Source organism: Hippoglossus stenolepis, chromosome 10 (assembly GCF_022539355.2).
Source record: "Hippoglossus stenolepis isolate QCI-W04-F060 chromosome 10, HSTE1.2, whole genome shotgun sequence".
NCBI lineage: Eukaryota > Metazoa > Chordata > Actinopteri > Pleuronectiformes > Pleuronectidae > Hippoglossus > Hippoglossus stenolepis.
In genome coordinates, this window is record NC_061492.1 from 4,155,031 (window position 1) to 4,167,694 (window position 12,664).

Here is a 12,664-nt window from a genome sequence, read left to right on the forward strand (position 1 = left end):
TGGGGAAATTAGATTCTATTTATATTCCTACTTCTTTTTTTATAAATAAGTGTCTGTCAGTTAAAGAAACAGTCCAGTGGCAGTGAGGTGCATCAGTGTTCTGCAGCTCTCGATGACTCTTTAATTTCACTTGATGTTATTCCAGATGGTTTTATTCGATAAGAAAACGCAGTGAAGTTCGGATCCCGGCTGAACGAGCGGTCCATCGATCACCTCCGATCTGCTCTCGCGGGCCAATGGGCGTCCTCGGGGGCGGTCCGTTGCTAAGGAGGAAGTTTGGTTGAGTCCCGGGGCAGCAGCCATTCAGCGGCGGTGACTGAAGCGATTGGACTGCGAGCGGCTCTGCCTGCGCTTTCTGTGGAATTTGAATTATTCCGGCCCGGCACGGTTCGTGATACCGCAGGTGACGGCTTCAGCGGGGCGTCTTCTGCGCGACAGGTACGTGCTGGCCCCCGTGGAGCGGCTACTTCCACCAGCTCCCCCCCCCACCACACACCCACCCCCCCTCCGCTGCAGCACGTTAGCTCCAGCGGGCTAAGCGGCACTAGCACCCGGTTGTTTTTTTTTCTCTCCTCGGATGCGGCACACGCAGCTACGTTAGCCCCGTGGCTCTGTAGCTCGCATCGAACCCGGGTTACATGGCGTTTAGCCCGCTCGCTAACCCGACTAGGTGCCCGGGTTGGGTCCAGTGTGAGCCGGGGGGACCTGTCTGCCCCTCGCGGCGGCCGGAGAGGGTCTGTTTCTGCCCCTGACGCCCGAGCTAGGTGGGTCAAGCTGGTTAGCTAGCTAACGTCAGATAGGAAGCTAACGATCCTCAACTTACCTGGTTACGGGTTAGGTTGGGAAGAAACGTGACGCACTGGACTGTCACTAACTTTGGGTTAATCTGGGTTTCACACTGTTTAACCCTCAGTTGACATCAAGAGAGAGAGAGAGAGAGAGAGAGACTAATCAGTTAACAGTTGATTTTAAGTTGATTAAAAATGAGCTATAATTTAAAGAACACAGACTACTCATACATCCAGCAGCCAGACGTCAGATTACCCTGCATATCTCACCTATGACTCACAGCCACAATACGCTGGGGATTGGTTTATGATAATGTGATAATGTAGCCTCACATTCTCTTATATGGTAATAATGTCATGTCCCAGGACCTTGTGGCCTGTGTGTGAGAGTTTACTGCCTGGAAGCAGCAGCATCAGTGTGAAGATGTACATTCTGGTCTGTCGTCCCTGATCAGACACTGGTCAGGTTATTACCCCCCCCCCTCACCCCAACTTCACTAAGGTGGGCTCCATGACAGACACAGCATCTCACACATCAGGGCAGAGACACCCTGTTTGTTGGGGAGCAAACACAGTTGGATGCCCTCAATATTGTTTCGTGGATTTGATTCGTTATGTGTATGCTACTGTTTTTGTCAGTGGAGAGACAAGGAGACGATTAAACACTAAAACTGGTCATTGTTTTGCTTTAAAAATAGTAAAACATGCCCCACAGACCAATATAATGTCTTTATATTGCTTATTTTACCCACCAAACAATCCAAAGCCCAAATATATTCAATGGACCTTCATGGAAAAGCATCAAATCCAAACATTTGAGACCCTCAACCCCACAAATGTTTGGCATTTTACTTATAACCCCCTTGAAACAATGCGGATTCATGTTTTGTTTATCCACTAATCGAGTAAATAGCTTGTTACTTAAGCTCGAACGGCGACTTAGCTTTGCTCTATTGTTTCTATTTATGGAGTCAGTACCAGGAGTTTCCTTCACATTTGGAAATTGTATACGTCTTCTGGAAAGGAATTTAATGATCCCTCCCATACAACGAGAGACAAGTGAATTGGGAGTGTCTTTATTTTATTTCCCCTCATATTTTCGAAGTAACTCATGGTTTAGTTCATCTCTCAGAATGAGGGACATAGGATTGGCTCTCTGCCACCAAACCCACTGTGCAAGTCCGTCAGCTGTTTTTTGAGAGAGAGAGAGAGAGAGAGAGAGGGGGAGAACCCCACGAGCAAGTCCAAAGCATTGGGATTCAGACTTTGGAGAAACTGATGTTGCTCTCAGCAGTTCGCCCTGCTCTCCAAAGATAGGCGTTTATTTCTTGGCAGTGAGCAGTACATGTGAATGCTGAGTGGTGATGCAACACCGGGGAGATAAACTGTCAGTGCGATGACGGAGCAATCAAAGGGCTTCACTTTTGTCCCCTGATAGTCGCGAGATAGTCGAGCTTCTTGCTGCTTACGGTGAAAGCATAATGAGCATCAATGTCAGCTTAGCTTTCAGTGCAGTGGTAGCTGAATAGATACGAGATGACAGGAATGGGAGATATGCCTCCGTGTGTCTGTTCTTCTTTTCAACATCAAACAGTCTGGATAAAGGGCAGATTGTCTGTAGCCAGTGTCTTGTCTCACCTGTGCTGTTTATTCATCATGTTAATCCTCCCTACTTGCAGTACAGATGCGGGCCTTTTGAATGTGCTGCCTGATAGTGTCGTCAAACATCACAGCTCTGTAGAAATGTGGGCATACCGAGCGTATTGGGTTTGATTTCATAAATTGTTTAAAATGTTTTCCCTCTCTCGGTTTAACTCGTGTGGTTAAGGTGAGAGAAAGGAAACGAAAAACTCAGGTGCAGAAATAGTTTCTCTCCTAAGTTCAGAGTGATATTGAATGTGGGGGGGTAATGTCAAAGAAAGCAGACTTGTCAATCATTTGTTAACAAACTTGTTGACACTCACAAACAAACAATGTGGGCTTTTGGGTATAGCTGCACTCAGGAGATTTTTTTTACTCACAATTGACCTGTAAAATGGATGGTGCCCAAGGGATCAGAGGACAAATGTTGTCAGCATCATTAACATATATGTCCATGTGGAAAGTGGTACCTCTGCATCATTACATGGAAGGCCATCCCCCATCTGCACTTCCACATGCACACAGCTCCATATCCTGAGCTGATTGGGACCGGGTCCAGCAGGGACACTCTGAGAAGATCCGACTCGAGGGGAGGTTTTACAATCAGGATCTCAAATGTGCAGCTGACCCCGTTTCAACATAAGTAGCCTGAAATAGGTTGTGTGGAACCGCAGAGTTTGTTGGAGCTTGTTACGTTGATGTGTTTGTTGGTAAGCAACGGCGTAAGTGTGTGACCCTCTGTGGCCGAAGGACACACTTACACTGTTGTTATTGGTGCACATATACCGTCAATTCTGCCTTATGTACAAGACACATAGAGTCAAAATGCTGTTTCTCCCAGACTCTGAGGTAGGATAATATACAAGTACTAATCAAACAGCAAAGGGTTTAAAATGCTAAACAACTTTCTCAAAGGGAATCAGTAAATGATGTGCTCCTCAAACTGATTAAAAAACAAATCCAAATATACTACGAGAAGGTCACCCAGTAGAGTACATACCTCCACCAAGGACCAACAGTTCCCATCAATCCAACCAAGCAGCACCACATTTCACAAACTTATAGATATCAGTCCTGTAAATTTCTAGATTTATAGTTCCATGCGTTGTTCCTTGAGAAGTTTGAAATTGCCCAGATCTTTTTTTCTCACACAGTAGTAGCTACCACTATAACCATAGCAACCATATAACATTTACACCATTCATATTCGAGCACATATTTTATCACTTAATGTAAATAAACACGTGTAAGAAATCTTTCTATGGTACATGGAGTTTGCACTTGTCCAGCCCATAATCTATCTGTTGTAATTTGATTATTATCATTTTATTTACCCGAGGAAAGACACTTATTGTTTTTGACAATAACGCATGCTCCGATTATTTGTGAAGAACGGTTACATCTCTAAAATGCATCCACTCGCCCAGTTTTCTACGAACCCTGCAGTATTTGGCTTTGTCAGCAGTCACGAATATAAAAACCCACAGTGTAAGGCTGGGTGTTGCTTGGTGTTTTATTGCTTTGAACATGGTTCTTCTGAGTGTCCCCATTTGGGACAATATCTGTAGCTCTTAATTAGATCCAAGGGGCATTGAGCTCCTCATTTTGCCCTGGCTGTTTAAACTGTGGATTATAGCCGGGAGGACTGTGTGGGGGGGGTACGTCACTGTATGCAAGGAGTTGCCTTTCAGGTTTGCGTCTGTATCACTCCTCCCCGGGTATGCCATGGGGCTCAGGGACTCCTTTTGTCTCACTGGGGCCCTGTATGGAGCGATACCTGAGCCTCCTGGACTGGAAAAGCTCATGCTTTATTCAGCCCTCTGATCTCTGCTTTAATTACGAGTGACCCAGGACAGAGCGACCAGTGGAGTTTCTCCCTGGGTCAGAACTTTGTACCAGTTACTGGTGCCAGTCAGGGAGCTTGATTGTGTAAACCTTTTGGCTGAGGTGTGTTTTTGCCTTTACAAAGATCTATTTATAAAACAAAACAATAAGATTGACCCAAAAGACACAAATAGGGAATAAGGATTAAGGACATTTTAAGCATGCTGCTGCAGTTGCATGTTTTTTTTTGGATTTGAGTAGTTTGACTTGCATGTAAAGAGTTTCCCACCTGTCCCTCGTCTTTTCGATCTTCCCCGTATGGCCTCTCGGCTGCACTGTTATTGACACCAATAGTTATCAGTGTAATTAATGTGTCTGTGAGTTTTATCACTCAATATGACTTCTATCTTGAAATGTAGTAAACTATTTCTGACCTGTGTGTAGAAAGCTGTAGTACAACTTAATAGACATTTTGTAATGTGGGTGCAACAACAGACTTTGGTAGTGGCTTTATAAAACCACCTTGGTGTATCGCACCTCTCATTTCCGCTCTATACACTGTTGTTAACATCTCACTCTGTGGTTGGTATAATAACTCCCTGTCTCAACACTAAGTGATGCACGTGTGTCTGTGTTTATATCTAATGACTCCCTTTCCATAGTGAGACCATTCCTTCACATACTGCGCACAATTTCCATTTCCTTGACTACAGTGACAGACAGTCCTGCGTCCAGTATAGTTTTGACTAATCTGTAGTATAGTCCCAGTCTTTCTTGGCCCCCGCCTGCCATCGTCACACTGGTCGTGTATCAACGTTGCCGTGGCACCGGTTTGCCAGTTCCCACAACAGTGGTTCTCGGGTGCAGCAATTAAAAGGATATGACTTCACAAAATGTCAAAAAGAAAATAATTACTTGCTTGCAATATGTGAGAGAAGCATTTCAAGCCCAGCCCCAGACAGCACAGTGCCTAAGCTTGAAACATGCGGTGTATGCACATTTGTACAGAATCTTTTATAATTACTTTTGCTTCTTGGAAGTAAAGAGCTTCTGTTTTTTTACAAGCATAACTATACAAAGTAAACTGGCTTTATTGTTGTATTTTACACATGTAGTATAAGTTTAGTTAAATGTAAAGTAACAGTTTACATCTACATAACTCTTTTGTTATGTAGATGAATAATCATTATTATGTTGTGACAGATTTGTGTACGTAGCATCTTATAGAATGATTGGTCAGATGTTTATATTTTCTTTGATAAGGTTTGACTGACTTAAACCATAATATTGCATTTAAGTGGTTTTGGCTATTTTGTTAATGTGAAAATGGTTTTCAAGAATTTTTTTCTGGGCAAATAATGTCTCAAATGAACTATAGCTTTGATATCAAGGTGTTTAAAGTTGGCTAAATCTAGAAAAGATGTCAATGAAATGTGTCTTTAACCAAAATGGCACCAAAAACCAGCTCGGGTACGTCTCTCATCTCTCTGGGCCTCACTGCTCTGAGATCAGACTCTTCAGCTGACTCATGTTGTACAGGGAAGCTCCTTCCGACCCACACGGGTTTACTTGGACCGGTACTGGCTGTTGTGTAACTGCAGTGTGTCTGATCCAAAGTCCACTGGCTACTGTTGGGTTTCTGTTAGATAACTGCATGATACAAGTAGGCAAAAGATTCAGATTCGAGTTCCATGTTGTATTTGAGTTATTTTCTTACTGAAGCAGTGACTGAACAGTTATTGTTGGCGCAGTCTATGTATTGTTTCACGTCTGAATTGTTGACAATGGAGGGAGGATTGACACAGCAGCAAACAATGTAGCCTGGTCTGATCGATGATGAATGTTCCCCAGCACAGGAAAGATGTCAATTATTAATGGGCTGAATAAAGTGGTCTGCCTCAGGTGGAGAGGTGAAGTTTTCTTTATAAATCTGTTGGTAGTTTGCACTTGTGTGAAGCACAAGGGCTGTTGGAAAAATGTAACACTTGCATGTTGTAGAGGTCACACAGTTTGGTTTATTTAGCTTTTTCAATCCACATTCCTCCTCAGATAATGTGAAGTTAGTCCGGGACAGGTAGTCGAAGCCTTGTTCCTGAGTGGTAAAGGGTTATCTGTGCAATGGGGCGGTGATGAACACGTTTCCCTGTGTGTTGCATCACTGTGCAGCCTTGAGCACTGCAGCTTTTTGTTCTCCACGGGGCTATAGGGACAGGTGTGTGCGCAGCATGTGTGTGTGCACATTTGCTCTGTGTATGTTGGATTGCACAGACCGGGGAAAGTATGTGGAAGAAGCAGAAACATGTGCGGCAGCAGGTTCACACACCCCACACCATTGCACCATTCCTCCTCCACCGAGCGGTCTGCGGAGAGGATGTCAGGCTTGTGAGAGTGCCACTGTGCTGAGTCGACAGGAGGGGAACAATGGCTTCGCTGTGCTGCCTGTCTGTTTGGCTGCCTTCATGCAGCATTTCAGCGAGGGGAACTGTCGGCTTTTGGCTCCCCAAGCCTTGTTGACCAGGCCTTTGCCTGCTGGTCACTGACCCGTTGTGCCCACAGTGCCTGCAGCTCGTCAGGCCTCTGAGGGATACCGATTATCCCACAGTAATTGGTGCCTGGGCTCTGACTGATCAAAGGTGGCCAGCTGCTTGTGGAGCCCTGGTAATTTTCCATTCTCTGCCTACTCGCCTGTTCATCTGTCTTCTTCCCTGCCCTGACCCAGTCTTTAGGCAAGGAGAGGAAAGGCTTGACGTTACTGTAGTCCTGAAATATAAAATGGCCTGCCCGAGTTTCATCTGTGTCTGCAGAGAAAGAGCTTGATCGCCTGGCTGCTTTGCCGTGTGAGTGGACGTGGTGACATCACTTGTTATGTTCTTATTACAGCCTTGTACTTTGGACTCTTTTACAAATAAGCTGTCCAAGGTTTTTTTTTTGGACTAAAAGAAGGATTCTACCATGGCTGCTGAATCAGTGGTTGGCACTGGCATTAAAGTTCTCCATGGAATTGGTTGCTTGCCATTTAGAGACTTTTGCTTACATAAACAACAGTGTCTATGAGGTTAGAATCACTGTGTTATGGAGTGAAAAGTGAAATGATATAATCTCAGTTTGACTCACGGTCCTGGAGAACAAAGTACAACTTCACATAGGAAAGTTTCCCAGAAATAACCCCTGACATGTCCAGAAGTATTTCCCTATACTTTAAAATTGTCAGAGAATGAAACCTTCCCTGTCATAAAACAGTGCTGTGTTCACCAGTGTAATTTAACCACACAACACAATTCTGGTCATTAAGGCTTCAGGCAGTACTTCGAAGGAACACAGCGTAGTCTCAGGAGAATTCTCTAGAAAGTAAGTCGTGCTCTATAGCTGCGCCATAAACCTGCAGGGTAAATAGCCAGGTCGCTCCAGCAGTTTGTATTTTAATATGTTGTGTAACTTGGTATTCTGCAGTCATCCTTGGCTAGACGAATAGCTCAACCAGGACAGAAAGAAAGAGGCTCAGGTACGTGGAAAGAATTCCTGAAATGAGCGAGAGAAGCTCAACAGCTGCCCTGAATGCTACAGCTCCATTTACATTCATGCTCACAAGACCAGTTCGGTTGGCTGATTCCTGACGTCAGTACATCCCACCTTGCGTCATGCAGACTCACATTACTGTCGAACTCTCATTCCCTTTGGTGGTTAGACTTAGAATTAGGTTACGGTTATGTTTTGTGCAAGGGCAAGGCATTTAGTTGTGATGGTATAGTTTTAGCGGTGAGCGAATACAATATGTGGGAAGCGTCCTCACAAAGGTGTGTGTGTGTGTGTGTGTGTGTGTGTGTGTGTGTGTGTGTGTGTGTGTGTGTGTGTGTGTGTGTGTGTGTGTGTGTGTGTGTGTGTGTGTGTGTGTGTGTGTGTCTTGGCCTGGTCAGAGGGGCAGTGTAGCTATTGCATGTCTGTTCACTCAGCAGGAAGTTCCTGTTCTACTCCATCCTCTCATCACTCCTGCTGCTAGACAAATACTGCTACTGACACACACACACACACACTCTCATACACTGACCAGTGGCACTGTGTTGCTATTTACCCGTTGTGTTGTTGCGATGAAAAGCCGTATTATTGACTCAGCAGCTGGGACCATGGAGTGGGTTCTCTGTGTGATATCGATTCTTCAACCAGTATTTTTCTATGTAATCAGTTGTTCTCATTCTCTCCCCCGTCCTCCTCAGTCATTCCCGTCTTTTCTTCTTATTCAGGATTTCATTCACCCACTTATACAAATCTCTTTCACACTGTCACCCCTTTTGTATGTCTCTTTCTTTCTGCCTTTAACTCCCTGTCACTGTCTGTGTGATACCCTCTCAGCTTCCGCCCTGTGACACGCACGATCTCGAGTGTGTATGTGATGCTTCACAACGTGTCAAACGTGCGTATGAATGTCAGAAGTCAGCAGTTCCGTGTTTAAAGGCCCAGCAGACTACATTTCCCCTGCAGCCATCCCTAGATTATGATTGGGAGAGCAGTGAAGAGTGACAGGCCTTCATCACTCAGCGAACACAGTGACCTGACCACACTAGTGACACAATTCCTCACTGCGGGGCATTCCTTGCTACCACATATTCAGATAGCTGTCTTAAATCTTTTTCTCCACACAAACTGTTAGGGTACAAGTTTTTTTAAGTAATGCCTGCTAGTTGCAAGGTATTTTTTATGATTTGTGTAAAGTATTGACTATTTCCAGTCCTGTGAACACACAGCTGAAATTATCCTTATTATTAAGCAATGTGGGACTAAAATTATGGTCTTTATGATTAAAGGATGAGGGATTGTTTTTTTAACCTCCTTCTTGTGTCTTCCATCCACATCTTTCCTGAGCTCTGTTGTTTTTATTTCAGCCCACAGACACAGGCTCATTCTCTACTCACTAACATAGTGCTACTGTAAAATGTTTCTCAGTTTAATATTCTTTGGTTACCAAGAGACGGGGCAGTAATGATGATGAAGACAAAAAAACATCAGATTTTACTCATCCCAAAACATTTGCCAGGATAGATGGCACATAAAAGCGTATTCTAAAGGGTCTGCTAACCACCACTGACAGCATGATTTAACTCTCCCCTGCTGTATTAGTACCATGCGTACAACAGAAAGTGCAAGCCCACAAAGTTTAATTCCTGCAGGATTGGCTCAGACCTTCTTTTGGGGAGTAAGTTAATTGGCTCTGATCACTGGATAATTTTTCTTCCTCTATGATTTGTCTTTGATGCCTAAATTAACTCAAATTTGTGATTATGTAACACTCACAACATTTAATATCAATTAGTTTTCATAAACTGAGTGTTTGAAGCCTCAGCTAACATGGCCAGTCAGGTGAGTTTCCTATAAGCTTCTTTAGAGTCAAAGTCATTGGGTAAAACACAAACATGTGGTCCCAAATAAAATACAGGAGCCCAGGGTCGGTGCCACTGTCAGAAAGTAATGCTCCTTGTTTTATAGATATGAATGTTAATGACAAGATGGACGGTGAACAGGGTTTATCAAGGTCCTGTGGGAGACTGAATAGAAGCATCGAGGAAGAGGAGTCTTATCTGAATCCACATGTAAACATCAAGTCAAAAAGAAGTTAGCATTGACATTAGGTTGCTGTAAATATAACCACTTACATTATTATGTCACCAGTGGTAAACAACAGTATCATAGAAAGAACATAAACCCGTAACTATTAAGAACTAATCAGCCGCCTTCAGTGGTGCAGCCTGGTTTGCAATGTGATGGAAGTACAAGTAGTTCCTGGAGGTGGTTCTGGAAGGTTGCCATGAGTTTCACATCATTTGATGTGTCAGCTAGTAGGCGGCACAAGCCGCAGCAATGGTCAGCTGCTTGACAACACAATTTACAAGCACTGTGTTTTAAAAAACATCAAGTAAGTGCGTGTACATTTCTTTCTTAAAAACATACTAACACGAAATAGTAAAATGATGAACTGGAAACCAGCCCTTCAATAAACAGTTATCTGGATGAAACTAGAACAGAATAAGATAAGGAATGTTGTAGAGATTACTGACTCAGTGTGGGAGGGTATCTAGGGCATCTTGAGTAAAACAAAAAACGTGCCCTTAATAAATATATTGTCGGTAGTGTCATGCCTTTACTGGCATCTGTGACTACCTGCAGGAGAACCTCAGATTTAAAAAAGTCTGGTCTGTTGAACAGGGTATGTGACTAGAAGTACAGGTTATACCTGTTGTGCAGATGAACCTGAGTAAGCAGGGGAATATCTGCAGTTTCATCAAGCTCAAGGCTGATTGCTTAGGATGCTCTCCTCTGTTCAATGACTCCTCAATGACTCCTCAATGACCTAGGAAACCATTTCTAGTGTCTCATCAATCAAGTAATACCTGTTCCTCTCATCAACCTTAAAATAGTAAAATGAAAAAATACTATTATCTGTTTTGTTATGTATAGAGGTCGATTTGACTTCAAGTTTATAGAAGTATTTAATTTAAATTTGAGGAAATGCTCAGGAGCTGGGCCAAGCTCTCACTTTTGACCAACCAATACTGGAACTGCCCAATTACAGCATTGGTCCACAATGGTGACAGGCTCCATGATGAATACTCATCCAACCACATCTGAAACCTTTGTTTGGGTTGATGATGTGACTGGAGTAAGGCCATGAAATCACACGGTGCAATAAAATAGTCTCATCTAATGCAATCTGAAGTACAGTTTAAAAATTGGCCCATATTCAAAAAGAATGTCCTTCTACTAAATACCAGCTCCCCATGTGGAGTAACTGATATGTCAGTCAACATACATTAAGCGAGGAGACTGACAGCTCACGTGGGTAGCTAAGGTTGCCTGGGGGGAGAGTTGCTAGAGCAACGGCTCAAAACACCACATTGGAGACCTTTGACGTCGTAGGAGTGTAAAATCTTTTCGGTTTGTTATGAAATTGTGGCTGGACAAATTAGACTGCACCACAGACGAGGTAATTAACTGCTGACAGTGTCATTACTGCTGTCACTGTCGGCGTGACGTGTGTTTCAAAAACCCAGCTATAGACTTGTCACTTGCCCTGCTGTGGTTAAATCAGAGATGACTGTGCTGCTGGTGCAGAGGAGGATCTTTGACTTGTGATCGCCAAGGCAACAACCACACACGAAACTTTCCACAGACTGACTTAAACACATCGCTCTCCTCTTGATAACATTATCCGTGGTATTTTATTTTTCTCTTCTGAATCAGCAGCTCTGAACGAAGTGCACTCTGATGCCTGTCTGTGCCACGCATGCTAACTGGCTCACACTGCTACAACAAGACCTCTTAAACCTGACAGAAACTGTGTGTGTGTGTGTGTGTGTGTGTGTGTATGTGTATCTGTGTTGGATGTGATGTAACACAGTCATTCTGTGTGTTTGTGGTTAAATCCTCAGCTGGACTTGACCACAACAGAGGTTTAAGCTCGACATTCTTTGTGGGCGATTGTAAAGTGAATGTTGACACATGGGTCTTAAACCACAATTCTCAGATTGTGTCAGTCTGACTAATCCATCTGGGCTCAGGTTCTTACAGTTCACAAAATCACAGAAGGAATTCTGATCCAGGAAGATCATCTATCTGTTCGAGGCAACAGGGGCTCTGCTTATTTAGTTTACCGTTTTATATGAGTATATTAATTCCCAGAGGATATAGACTGTTATCTTAGATCCGCATTTTTCCTGTCAGACTATAAATGTGCTAATGCCGGCCTTTTGATGTGATTTAACCATAAGTCGGATTTATAGATTTATAGATGTATTTACAGCTCAATTCTGAGGCCTGGTATATATGTAACATCGGCTGTGTTTCCTCAGGTCAGCTTGGACAGAATTACCATGTGTAGTATTTCCTCTGATTTATACACATTTTTGTAGGTTTTGTAATGACACTAGAGCCATTATGCCTTGAGAAGCTGTTGTTATCTGTGTATAATTGTGTGTCAGTGTCTCAAAGAGAATGTTTTTCATGAGTATTGTCTTTTTAAAGTGTATATTTTGGTGAACGTCAGGTGTTAGTTTATGAAAGTCTGTCTCCATTTCTGCTTGTGTGTTCTCTCTGCTGCTGCTGCTGCTGCTGAGTGTGTGTGTGTGTGTGTAATGCAAGTGATGTCAAGGGGAAAAAGTAAACACGGTTTCCATGAGTAGCTCTTTTGCTCCGAGGTTTACTCAAAGTTTCCATGCAGAGTTTACTTCTGGAGTCGGAGACGTATCATTGTAGCTCAGTCTGAGTGACCGCCTGCGAGGAGGTTAGTCCTCTGTTCCGCAGTTTGCGTGACACTAATGTCTTCTGAACAAAGAAGTAAAATACTGACTCCTTAGCTGAAGAGAAAGGAACATGAGGCTGGTTTAGGTCAGCCGATGTACAAAGTGACAGCCACTTTATAAAGA

The 12,664-nt window shown here is 43.5% G+C and overlaps 1 protein-coding gene across 6 annotated transcripts in view; it reads left to right on the forward strand.

The window, feature by feature from the left end:
• The first annotated feature begins 272 nt into the window (after positions 1–272).
• Positions 273–12,664, forward strand: part of numb (NUMB endocytic adaptor protein) — a 38,981-nt gene continuing 26,589 nt past the window's right edge. For 2 of the 6 annotated variants that reach the window (XM_035167998.2, XM_035167999.2), the window contains exon 1: positions 273–438. The gene's annotated coding sequence lies outside the window, so the exon portion shown is untranslated. The remainder of the gene's footprint in view (positions 439–12,664) is intronic. The other 4 variants (XM_035168002.2, XM_035168001.2, XM_035168000.1 and 1 more) reach the window with 3 other exon arrangements.